The sequence below is a fragment of the Xyrauchen texanus genome, chromosome 26 (genome assembly GCF_025860055.1).
Source record: "Xyrauchen texanus isolate HMW12.3.18 chromosome 26, RBS_HiC_50CHRs, whole genome shotgun sequence".
In the NCBI taxonomy this organism is placed as follows: domain Eukaryota; kingdom Metazoa; phylum Chordata; class Actinopteri; order Cypriniformes; family Catostomidae; genus Xyrauchen; species Xyrauchen texanus.
In genome coordinates, this window is record NC_068301.1 from 38530172 (window position 1) to 38542098 (window position 11927).

The following is an 11927-nucleotide window of genomic DNA, read 5'->3' on the forward strand; positions in this document are numbered from 1 at the left end:
CTACAGATTTGAACTGCATAATGTTTCTGGTTATTACATCAAACGCATGAATTAAGACAAATATTATACAAATAATGTGGTCACAGTAATATCTTCAAGCCTAATTCATGTAATGGAAAATTGCAATTCTTATTAAAATATTTAGATAAGTATTCTGCTCCCATGAAGAACAATTCTTTTAACTTTTTCTTTGGTTTTATTGCCAAGAGAATATACCATAATATTATATATATATACACATACTGTAACCCGACACACACACACACACAAGTAGAGACAGTCACAATGTCGGTGAGAACTGCTTTTAATGTGATTAAAAGCAGTGCAACAGTACAAAAAGGGGCAAGTCAAGTGAAGAATGGTCAAGGGGGGAGCGTAGGGTCAAAAGCCGGGGAATCAAAGATATAAACAAGAGGGTCGAAGACGGGAAAACAGTTAACAACTAGGGACAAGTGGGAACGAAGACAGGGGAACGAGTTGGCAAGCTAAGAGGTAAAATAGTAGGGAGGTCAAAACTAGACGAGACTAGCAGGGGCAAAACTAGGCGAGACTAGCAGGGGCAAAACTAGACGAGACTAGCGGGGGCATAAACACGGGAATCTAAATACAATAACCAACAAATGAGCAATGAATGTGTAGTGGTAGATATAGTGGAAAACAGCAGTGGTGCAGGTGAAACGAATGACAGGTGATTGGGACTGTGGCAGGTGTAACTAATGTGTGGGGATAGGAAGCGCGTGAGTGCAAGTGGTCATAATGTTCTGGCAGATTGGAAGCACGTGAGAAGCCAGCATGTGAGTCAGAGGGGGGAGAGAGTTTACGAGCGAGAGCTCGTAATAGCAAAACCAGGCGTGGAAGCCCGAGGGAGGAAAAAGAGCGTACGAGCTCAAGGGGGCGGAGCGAGGGAGCGGGAAGCGAGCACGCTTGCGGAGTGCATGTGTGCGTGCTCGTGGACGCGGAGATGGGGCAGAGGAGCGGGGTTCGTGACAGTACTCCCCCCTCTGAATAGGACGGCTCCTGACGGCCGCGCTCGGCTGCGAGGAACGCGAGGGGACAGAACGAGCGTGTGAGCTCGAGGGGACAGAACGAGCGTGTGAGCTCGTGGGGACAGAACGAGCGTGTGAGCTCGAGGGGACAGAACGAGCGTGTGAGCTTGCGGGGGGCAGAACGAGCGTGTGAGCTCGCGGGGGGCAGAACGAGCGTGTGAGCTCGCGGGGGGCAGAACGAGCGTGTGAGCTCGCGGGGGGCAGAACGAGCGTGTGAGCTCGAGGGAACAGAACGAGCCTGTGAGCTCGAGGGAACAGAACGAGCGTGTGAGCTCGAGGGAATAGAAAACCCACAAAACACACAAACAATATGAGGGCAGTCCAAGGGGGATAGAAGGTACAAAAGGGAAATAAAACAGTCCATGGGGGTCAATGGGCAGTTCAAGGCAAGGTCAGGAGGAACATAGCGGACAGGCGGGTGGTCGGGAGATCTAGGGGGCAGCCATAGGGCAGAGACTGGGTCAGGAGGTCTGGAAGGCGACTGGAGGACAGGGACTGGGTCCGGGGGTCTGGAAGGTGACCACCGGACAGGAATAGGGTCCGGAGGCCAGGGAAGAGGCCACAGGACAGGTAGAGGGTCAGGAAGTCCGGGCTGAGCCATGAAAGGCGGAGTCGTCAGAGGCGGCACCGTAGTTGGCTCTGGAGGTGGGGTCCTGGAAGGCTGCGGAGGTGGAGCCGACGGAGGCTTTAGGGGCGAAGAGCCGTAGGAGGCTCGGGTGGTGGAGCCGAAAAAGGCTCGAGAGGCGGAGCCCTAGGAAGCTCTGGAGTCTTTGGGAGCAGAGCCATGAGAGGCTCGGGAGGTGGAGCCGTAGGAGGCTCTGGAGGGGGAGCCGTAGGAGGCTCGGGAGGCAGAGCCATAGGAGCCTCTAGTGGCCGAGCCCTGGGAGGCTTGAGGGGGGGAGCCTTGAAAGACTCGAGAGACGAAGCCCTGAGAGGCTTGAGGAGGAGGAGGAGCCCTGAAAGACTCGAGAGGGGGAGCCCTGAGAGGCTTGAGAGGGGGAGGAGCCCTGAGAGACTCGAGGGGCGGAGCCCTGAGAGGCGGAGGAGCCCTGAGAGACTCGAGAGGCGAAGCCGTGGGAGGCTTGAGGGGTGGAGCCAGGAAAGACTCAAGAGGGGAAGCCCTGAGAGGCGGAGGAGTCCTGAGAGACTCGAGAGGCGAAGCCGTAAGAGGCTTGAGGGGTGGAGCCATGAAAGACTCGAGGGATGGAGCCCTGAAAGACTTGAGGGGTGGAGCCATGAAAGACTCGAGGGATGGAGCCTTGAAAGACTCGAGAGGTGAAGCCGTGACAGGCTTGAGGGGTGGAGCCATGAAAGACTCGAGGGATGGAGTCCTGAGAGACTCGAGGGGCGAAGCCGTGAGAGGCTTGAGGGGTGGAGCCATGAAAGACTCGAGAGGTGAAGCCCGGGAGGGCTCTGAGGGGCGAGCAGAGGCTGACAGAGCCGTGGTAGACTCTGAGAGTGGAGCAGAGGCCGGCAGAGCCGTGGAAGACTCTGGGGGCGGAGCAGAACCCGGCAGAGCTGTGGAAGACTCTGGGGGCGGAGCAGAACCCGGCAGAGCCGTGGAAGACTCTGGGGGCGGAGCAGAACCCGGCAGAGCCGTGGAAGACTCTGGGGGCGGAGCAGAACCCGGCAGAGCCGTGGAAGACTCTGGGGGCGGAGCAGAACCCGGCAGAGCCGTGGAAGACTCTGGGGCGGAGCAGAACCCGGCAGAGCCGTGGAAGACTCTGGGGGAACCTCTGCGGTCTTGAGCACAAGACGAGACTGGGGAGAAGGGGCCCTCTTCCTTCTCTGACGTCTTCGGCCAACAGGGGATGTGGCCATGGGGACGGTCGAGGCTACAGGCGCTGGCTCTGGGGCGGTCGAGGCTACAGGCGCTGGCTCGCTGACCGTGGCAGACATGGGCGCTGGCTCGTTGGCCGTGGCGGGCATGGGCGCTGGCTCGTTGGCCGTGGCGGGCATGGGCGCTGGCTCGTTGGCCGTGGCGGGCATGGGTGCTGGCTCTCTGGCCGTGGCGGGCATGGGCGTTGACTCGCTGACCGTGCCAGGTTTCGAGACTGGGGCCGTTACAGGCTTCGGGGCTAGGGCCGTGTAAGGCTTAAAAACGGGGGCCGTGTAAGGATTTGAGACGGGGGCCGTGGTAGGCTTCGAGACGGGGGCCGTGGTGTAGAGCGCTGGTTCAGTATCTGCCTCCCCCACAGTAAACGAGGAACCAACGCACAGCAGGGCGAGGTCAATAAACTGAGCCAGGTTGAGAGAGCATCGACCACCAGGCATGTATGATGAGGCTGGCTCATTCAGTCCATCTTGAAAAATGTCTTTCAGAACCACCTCATCAAAATTCACCTGGTTGGCCAGGGCACAAAAATCAGTGACATAAGCCTCCAAGGTTTGGCTCCCTGACGCTAAAACCATGAGTTGGGCCGCTGGGTCCATGATGTCGAGGGCGGGTTAAGAGTTACACAACCGCTGCCTCGCATAAATAACCCTAGGTTAGCGCCCGAAGAGTGCACGGCGCCAGAAATGCACTGGATGCATAAACGGGCTCGGGGCAGACACAGGTGAAACAGGGTGACATAAATCAGACATTGTGCATACCTGCTGCCCCGGGCCGTGAGCGCGTGGTCCTCTCTCCACACTGTAGCTCCGCGCGCCGAATGTGATGTGCTTCTCTGCTCTAGAGAGCTGCGCGAATCCGTGGAGTGACGCATTGTGACTGCTACGGTGAGGTTGGTTATTCTGTAACCCGACACACACACACACACAAGTAGAGACAGTCACAATGTCGGTGAGAACTGCCTTCAATGTGATTAAAAGCAGTGCAACAGTACAAAAAGGGGCAAGTCAAGTGAAGAATGGTCAAGGGGGGAGCGTAGGGTCAAAAGCCGGGGAATCAAAGATATAAACAAGAGGGTCGAAGACGGGAAAACAGTTAACAACTAGGGACAAGTGGGAACGAAGACAGGGGAACGAGTTGGCAAGCTAAGAGGTAAAATAGTAGGGAGGTCAAAACTAGACGAGACTAGCAGGGGCATGTAACTAGGCGAGACTAGCAGGGGCAAAACTAGGCGAGACTAGCGGGGGCATAAACACGGGAATCTAAATACAATAACCAACAAATGAGAAATGAATGTGTAGTGGTAGATATAGTGGAAAACAGCAGTGGTGCAGGTGAAATGAATGACAGGTGATTGGGACTGTGGCAGGTGTAACTAATGTGTGGGGATAGGAAGCGCGTGAGTGCAAGTGGTCATAATGTTCTGGCAGATTGGAAGCGCGTGAGAAGCCAGCATGTGAGTCAGAGGGGGGAGAGAGTTTACGAGCGAGAGCTCGTAATAGCAAAACCAGGCGTGGAAGCCCGAGGGAGGAAAAAGAGCGTACGAGCTCAAGGGGGCGGAGCGAGGGAGCGGGAAGCGAGCACGCTCGCGGAGTGCATGTGTGCGTGCTCGTGGACGCGGAGATGGGGCAGAGGAGCGGGGTTTGTGACACATACATATACCAGACACAATGGTATACAAATAAATAAATATACATTTGATAATCCTCTTTAAAAAATTAAAAAGGTTTAAAGTGGGGGGCCTGGGTATCTCAGTGAGTATTGACGCTGACTAGCACCCCTGGAGTCGCGAGTTCGAATCCAGGGTGTGCTGACTGAATCCAGCCAGATCGGATTACATACAAAGTCAACGCAAAGATGCGAATAGTCGCAAATTTGCTGCGGGCGGCGCGAATGAAGCTAATGGCGCGACTCGAACACGCAAAATCGAGTTCACTTTTTCAACTCGAACAAAAAATCTGCATGACATGTTGTCGCGAAAGCCTATCAGCATTGAGATTGTCTGGATGTCACTGACGTACTGACATAGTAGCAGAAGAAATCTGGAAACATTTATAAAAAATTGTTGTAGAGGTGTGTGGGCACTGTCATACATGTACAGAGACCGGATGAAAAAAGACATCGCTTGGAGGAAAGTGAGCGAGGAAGTTGGACTACCTGGTAAGATCTGAAAATATGTGCGTCTACTTGATTCCAGCTATTGGTTGTACTTTACTATGAACCAAGTCGTAGAAGCCCCTCCTCCTGTCCTTTTCTGGAAGAGAAGGGGGAATACTCGTGGGTTTGCGTTACTCGCGCAAATGTGAGTTTAAACACACATTTATAATCCAGCTGTGGAAAATGATCTTTGTGTTGTATGTGAACGCACCATAAATGTGTTTTTAAACTCGCTTTAGCTTCTGTCTCAGGTATTTGCTGACAAATTGAGCTTTCCTGTCTACCAATCATTTTGAGCAATTTCAGAAAGCAAGCTTATAAATGTGACATCATCCATAGCAATGAGGTCAACTCCGCCGTACTCTTACATTAAAGGTAGGGTGTGCTATCTTTTCCAGAAAAAATTGCACACCCTGGTTGAAAGTCTCTTCACATCCTGATAGCAATCATTAATTTAAGTGGTCTAAATGTAAAAACAATAATATATATATATATATATATATATATATATATATATATATTCTTTGGATGGGACAGGACTAAAACAATATCGACCAATCATTGCATTCGGTCCAAATGTAATGATAGGATGTCCTTCCTCTCTATCAATCTATATTTGCATACCGCCGCGCAACTTGTTCGCGCAGACAATCACACATCATCAGTGCGGTTTCCTTGTGCTCTATGATTTCAAAGTTAGCTTGCTAACTGCTAGCCTCTCTAGATTACACACCCTAGCTTTAAGATTTCCTTAGTAGAATTGTTCTTAGCAGTTTTGTGAATAGGTTTTAAGCAAAAACTCTAAACATATTTCTGAAATACGGGCCCTGGTCTCCTAGCTGTCCCTCAGACTTGTTTACGCTTTATGGGTGACAGGGCTTTTTCTTCCTATGCTCCTAAACAGTGGAACTCACTACCTGTTGATATTAGACAAGCACAGACCCTGAGTTAATTAAAACATATTATTTCAGGAATACTTTTACTTGATTGATACATTTTTGTTCCCTGTGTCGCAAGTGACCTTAGGCCGCTAAAAGGAAAGAGTAACTATACTATGGCACACAATTACGCCACCCTGGGAATTTCACACAGAGAACTTATGTATCAGATCACCAGATCTTTTACTCAACGAAAGGTCTGAGACATGAGTATCCTTACAAAAATATACACCTTTATTAACACGAGATTTTAAGACAAAACTTTAAAATGAAAGAGGCCTTAGCCAAGGCGCCACTGGAGTTTATAAGAGATTATAACTACAACAATTGAACAACCTGGGGTTTACCAGTAGGGGTGGGCTACCAGAGATTATATCACACATATAATAGAGAATCACAGCATTCACAAGTGCACACACACTCACACCTAAATCAGGATTCTAGTGACGAGCACCGCACACAGTCAGAAGCACCACCACCACTATAAGAGAAGAAAGCCAGCCTTCCGGCCTTTGGCACCCAAGTCCCGTGAACACATGGAATAAACACATTAATTTTCTCAAAGCTTAACACTCTAAAGTATTGGCACAACTTGGCTAAGATCACAGAAATGTATCAAAAGGCACAGATTCATAAAAGAAACAATTAAACAAGATATGGCCTACCATAATACCACATGAAACAATGGCACCACTCCTAATAAGAGAGGTTACGTAAAGCTCAATTCACAATAACACATTACAATAACACATTACAATAAAACAAGGCCCTGATCCAATTAATCAAAGGCCACAGCGTTGCTCTGGCATTAAATCACCACATAAACAGCGTTAGCTGGATCATTCCGAAGCTAAAACGTAGGATGCTGATCAAAATCATATAACCATACACACACATCTACATATCGGCAAAACTAAAGCCAACCAAGGACAATGCAAAAAACAAAACCATAACAAACGAAATATAAACAAAAAATAAAGAAAACACAAAAACACAAGACAGGCAATAACAAAGCAAAACAAAAACAGAACAGCAGTGTTATCCCAGGGCAGAACGTGAAACACGCCCAGACTAATAGTTTACACGGACGCTCCCGTTGTAGCAGGAAGCGCACCAATGATGACACGATGCAATAGTAGGAGGCTATTGCTGCTGTGTGCATGCTCAAGGAGGCATGCACACAGCAGCAATAGCCACAAAAGCAATGCGAGACCCGTACGTGAAATCTGCGAACCATGCGACTGGGAATGGCAGTCAAGCTATCGACACTTACTTTCTCGGTGTCCACATCTGATGCCGGAAGATGCAGCAATGCTGCGCTGGTAACGTAATTGTGACATTGACAATGACACATGTCCGATAGACGGATCCTTCCCCTTTTATATCATAAGGGTGACAGCTAATTGGCTTACGACCCCAATACATTTATTAGGGAAGATAACTGACTTCCCCACTGTTTTATTATTACCTCTGTTTTTATACCCATATATATATATTTTGTATTTTGTCTTTTTTCATGACTTTTATATCTTGTTCTGAGTTGTTCTACATATGAACATATTCTGTGTTCCTATCAAGAAGGCATTGTCCCTGTTTTTCTTATTTCTTAACATAATTCAAACATGTTTTGTTTGCATCCATAAGGCATAATTCAAATTTTCAATATCATATTGCTTTTCTCTTGACTTTATTCACAAATGTGACCTTGAGGTAATCCAAAAGTAATGAAAAGTCATCTTATTAAATTACTTTCTTATTGAAATAATTGGATAGTATTACTGATTAATTTTTATACTAAGTAATCAGTATTTGTAACGGATTAAATTAAAAAAGTATCTCTCCCAACCCTTTACATAACTGTGTGACTGAACTCAACCTACTGTTTCAGAGCTCCTTTTCTGAGTAGCCCAGAGAACAAATTGTCCTTTTTAATCCCCATCAGATGGTTCACTCTATAATCTCCCGTGATGTCTCTTTAAATATATTCTATGCAGACAGCCACTCCTGTGAGGAAAAGACAGAGACAGAGAGAACAAGCAGTGCCTGCTAGTAGTGAGAATTGTGATTCATCTCAATGTCTCAAATATTTTAACTCAGTTAACCATAAAGATTCATTCATTGACTCTTTCTGTCATTTGCAAAACATACTTTTTCACTGCAGAGGCTAAATTCTGTTTTAGGTACTTTTCCAGAGAACTAGTACTTTTCGTCATTTTCACACACAAGAAACTATAATTCCTCTTACCCCTTTATACAGACTTTTAGCTTGTATTCTAGGGTAGGTATTTTTTGGGAGAAGATTGACTGCAACCTCTGTTTAGTCAAATATGTATGATGCATGAAGCAATAAGAAATGTGAAGAGTCTGCAGCCACCATGAAAAAAAACAAACTTGTAGCTGCTGGCTTGCTATTTACTTGAATGGCAACTAGGGCATTCTCCAGTCTGGTTTTCAAACGCATCACAGCACAGAGATGGCGATCATAAAGATACTTAATGATATTTGGCTAAATACTGATTCAGGGAAAACATCTAGGTTACTGTTATAACCTCCGTTCCCTGATGGACGGAACGAGACATTGTGTCGAATGAAGCAACACTAGGGGACTTTCTTGAAGGCCTCGGTTACCTCTGAACTTGAGAAAAGGCCAATGAGAATTTGGCAGACAGAATTTGCATGTCCCTCCCCTGGGAATCGTGCATCTATTCATTCAGGTTTTGTACTGAGGAGCTGAAATAAAATGTTCGGCCATTACAGTGGCTCGGTTCAGCGTCGTGGCTGGGGGGACACAACTTCTCGTTCCCTCCATCAGGGAATGGAGGTTACAACAGTAACCATCTGTCGCTCACTTCGGCGTTGTGTCGAATGAAGCGACACTAGGGATCCCTATTCAATCATGACATGTGCTGAACCGTGTACGTGAGCTGCTGACACAGGTGCGGGCAGACAGTTGCGTGCCAAAGCAACAGGCTGCATCAGACTGCACATTCCCCAACTCCCCATAAAAATAGTCATAAACTATTCAGGTTCCCTGCATCCCAGAGGGTGGGAACAAAGCAATGTGCCAAGTCTTACTCCATGATGACAAAAAAAAACGCTCTGAACCAGGGCGAGCTTGCTTTTTTCCCATTTGACCTGAAGCCTTTGACGGCTGAGGTTCACAGTGACTCTCGAGAGTGGGCGAGGATGAGCCAGTCATAGAGGTAATTGAGTATGCAGATGCCCACTTCCCTTAGTGCGGCAGGGGCTGCCTCTACGACCTTCGTGAAGATGCGAGGGGACAGGGACATGCCGAAGGGGAGGACCTTGTACTGGTATGCCTGGCCGCCGAACATGAATCGTAGGAAGAGTTGGTTTAGAGGCAAGATAGAGACGTGGAAGTACACGTCCTTCAGGTCTACCGCTGCGAACAAATGTCGGAGTGTAGCAGCGGATTGCCGTGAGTATGGCATTTGCTGGCCAGATGACCCAGGAAATGAGGAAATCGCTCTTTTATTGAGAATGTGGGTACCGCAGCCCTAAGGGGGTGCGGCAAAGGAGACGTTCGTCAGCTGGTTCAGGACATACAGTGCATCCGGAAAGTATTCACAGCGCTTCACATTCACATTCACATTTTGCTATGTTACAGCCTTATTCCAAAATGGATTCAATTCATTATTTTCCTCAAAAATCTACAAACAATACCCCATAATGACAACGTGAAAGAAGTTTGTTTGAAATCTTTGCAAATTTATAAAAAATAAAAAACAAAAAATCACATGTACATAAGTATTCACAACCTTTGCTCAATACTTAGTTGAAGCACCTTTGGCACCAATTACAGCCTCAAGTCTTTTCGTGTATGATGCTACAAGCTTGGCACACCTATTTTTGGGCAGTTTCTCCCATTTTTCTTTGCAGGACCTCTCAAGCTCCATGAGGTAGGATGGGGAGCATCGGTGCACAGCCATTTTCAGATCTCTCCAGAGAGGTTCAAGTCTGGGATCTGGCTGGGCCACTCAAGGATATTCACGGAGTTGTCCTGTAGCCACTCCTTTGTAATATTGGCTGAAAAAAGTGTGCTTAGGGTAGTTGTCCTGTTGGAAGATGAACCTTCACCCCAGTCTGAGGTCCAGAGTGCTCTGGAGTAGGTTTTCATCAAAGATGTCACTGTACATTGCTGCATTCATCTTTCCCTCGATCCTGACTAGTCTCCCTGTTCCTGCCACTGAAAAACATCCCCACAGCATGATAATGCCACCATCCTGCTTCGCTGTAGGGAGGGTGTTGGCCAGGTGTTGAGGTTTCCTCCAGACATGACGCTTGCCTTTCAGGCCAAAGAGATCAATCTTTGTTTCATCAGACCAGAGAATTTTGTTTCTCATGGTCTGAGAGTCCTTCAGGTGCATTTTGGAAAACTCCAGGAGGGCTGTCATGTGCCTTTTACTGAGGAGTGGCTTCTGTCTGGCCACTCTACCATATAGGCCTGATTGGTGGAGTGCTGCAGAGATAGTTGTTCTTCTGGAAGTTTCTCCTCTCTCCACAGAGAAATGCTGGAGCTCTGTCAGAGTGACCATCGAGTTCTTGGTCATCTCCCTGACTAAGGCCCTTCTCCCCCAATCGATCAGTTTGGCCAGCGGCCAGCTCTAGGAAATGTCCCGGTGGTTCCAAACTTCTTCCTTTTACGGATGATGGAGGCCACTGTGCTCATTCCATGCAGAAATGTTTCTGTACCCTTCCCAGATCTGTGCTTCGATACAATCCTGTCTTGGAGGTCTACAGAAAATTCCTTGGACTTCATGGCTCGGTTTGTGCCCTGACATGTACTGTTATCTGTGGGACCTTATATAGACAGGTGTGTGCCTTACCCAATCATGTCCAATCAACTGAATTTACCACAGGTGGACTCCAATCAAGTTGTAGAAACATCTCAAGGATTATCAGTGGGAACAGGATGCACCTGAGCTAAATTAAAACTGAGTGTCATGGCAAATGCTGTGAATACTTATGTACATGTAATTTTTATCATTTTTAATTTTTAATGAATTTGCAAAATTTCTAACAATCTTCTTTCAAGTTGTCATTATGGGGTATTGTTTGTAGAATTTTTAGGAAAATAATGAATATAATCCATTTTAGAATAAGGCTGTAACATAACAAAATGTGGAAAAAGTGAAGCACTGTGCATCCTTTCCGGATGCACTCTATCTAGAAGGGAGGGATGTGAACATAGACAACTATCAATCAGAGTGGACATCCATGATGTGTAGAGTCCCTCGAGGCTCAATTATGCTCCCACTAGGCCAAAATTTTAAAAAGAACTCAATTATATACCATAGCTATACAGACAACACCCAGATTTACCTAGCCCTATCACCAAATGACTACAGCCCCACAGACTCTTTGTGCCAGTGCATTTTTTAAATTAACAGTCGGATGTGCCGAAACTTCAGTTAAACAATGACAAGACGGAGATCATTGTACTTGGCAAAAAAAGCTAAATTCCAAAGGTGAACACATACATTGTGGGACATACAGGAGTCTACAGACAAAAAAAATCAAGTAATGAATCTTGGTGTCATTTTGGAGTCATACCATAGTTTCAGTAGTCATCTCAATGCAATAACTAAATCTATCATCTAAAAAATGTTGCAAGAATTCAATGTTCCCCTTCTGTCGCTCTCTCCATGTTGTGTCAGAGAAGCGACACTAGGGGTCTCGCTTGAGCGCCGTTATTCACCTCTGGACTATGAAAAAAGGCCAATGAGAGTTGGCAACCAGTATTTGCATGTCCCGCCACCGGACATACGGGTATTTAAGCGGCGCAAATACGGGAGTTCATTCAGAATATTTCTTCGGAGCCGATGGTCGTGTCTGCAACTGCTACGTGTACACACCGAGTTCCTGTTATCCCTCTGCTGCATGCAGTTGGATTCTACGGCGCACAACAGCGGCTTTCTCCTGTTTGCACGG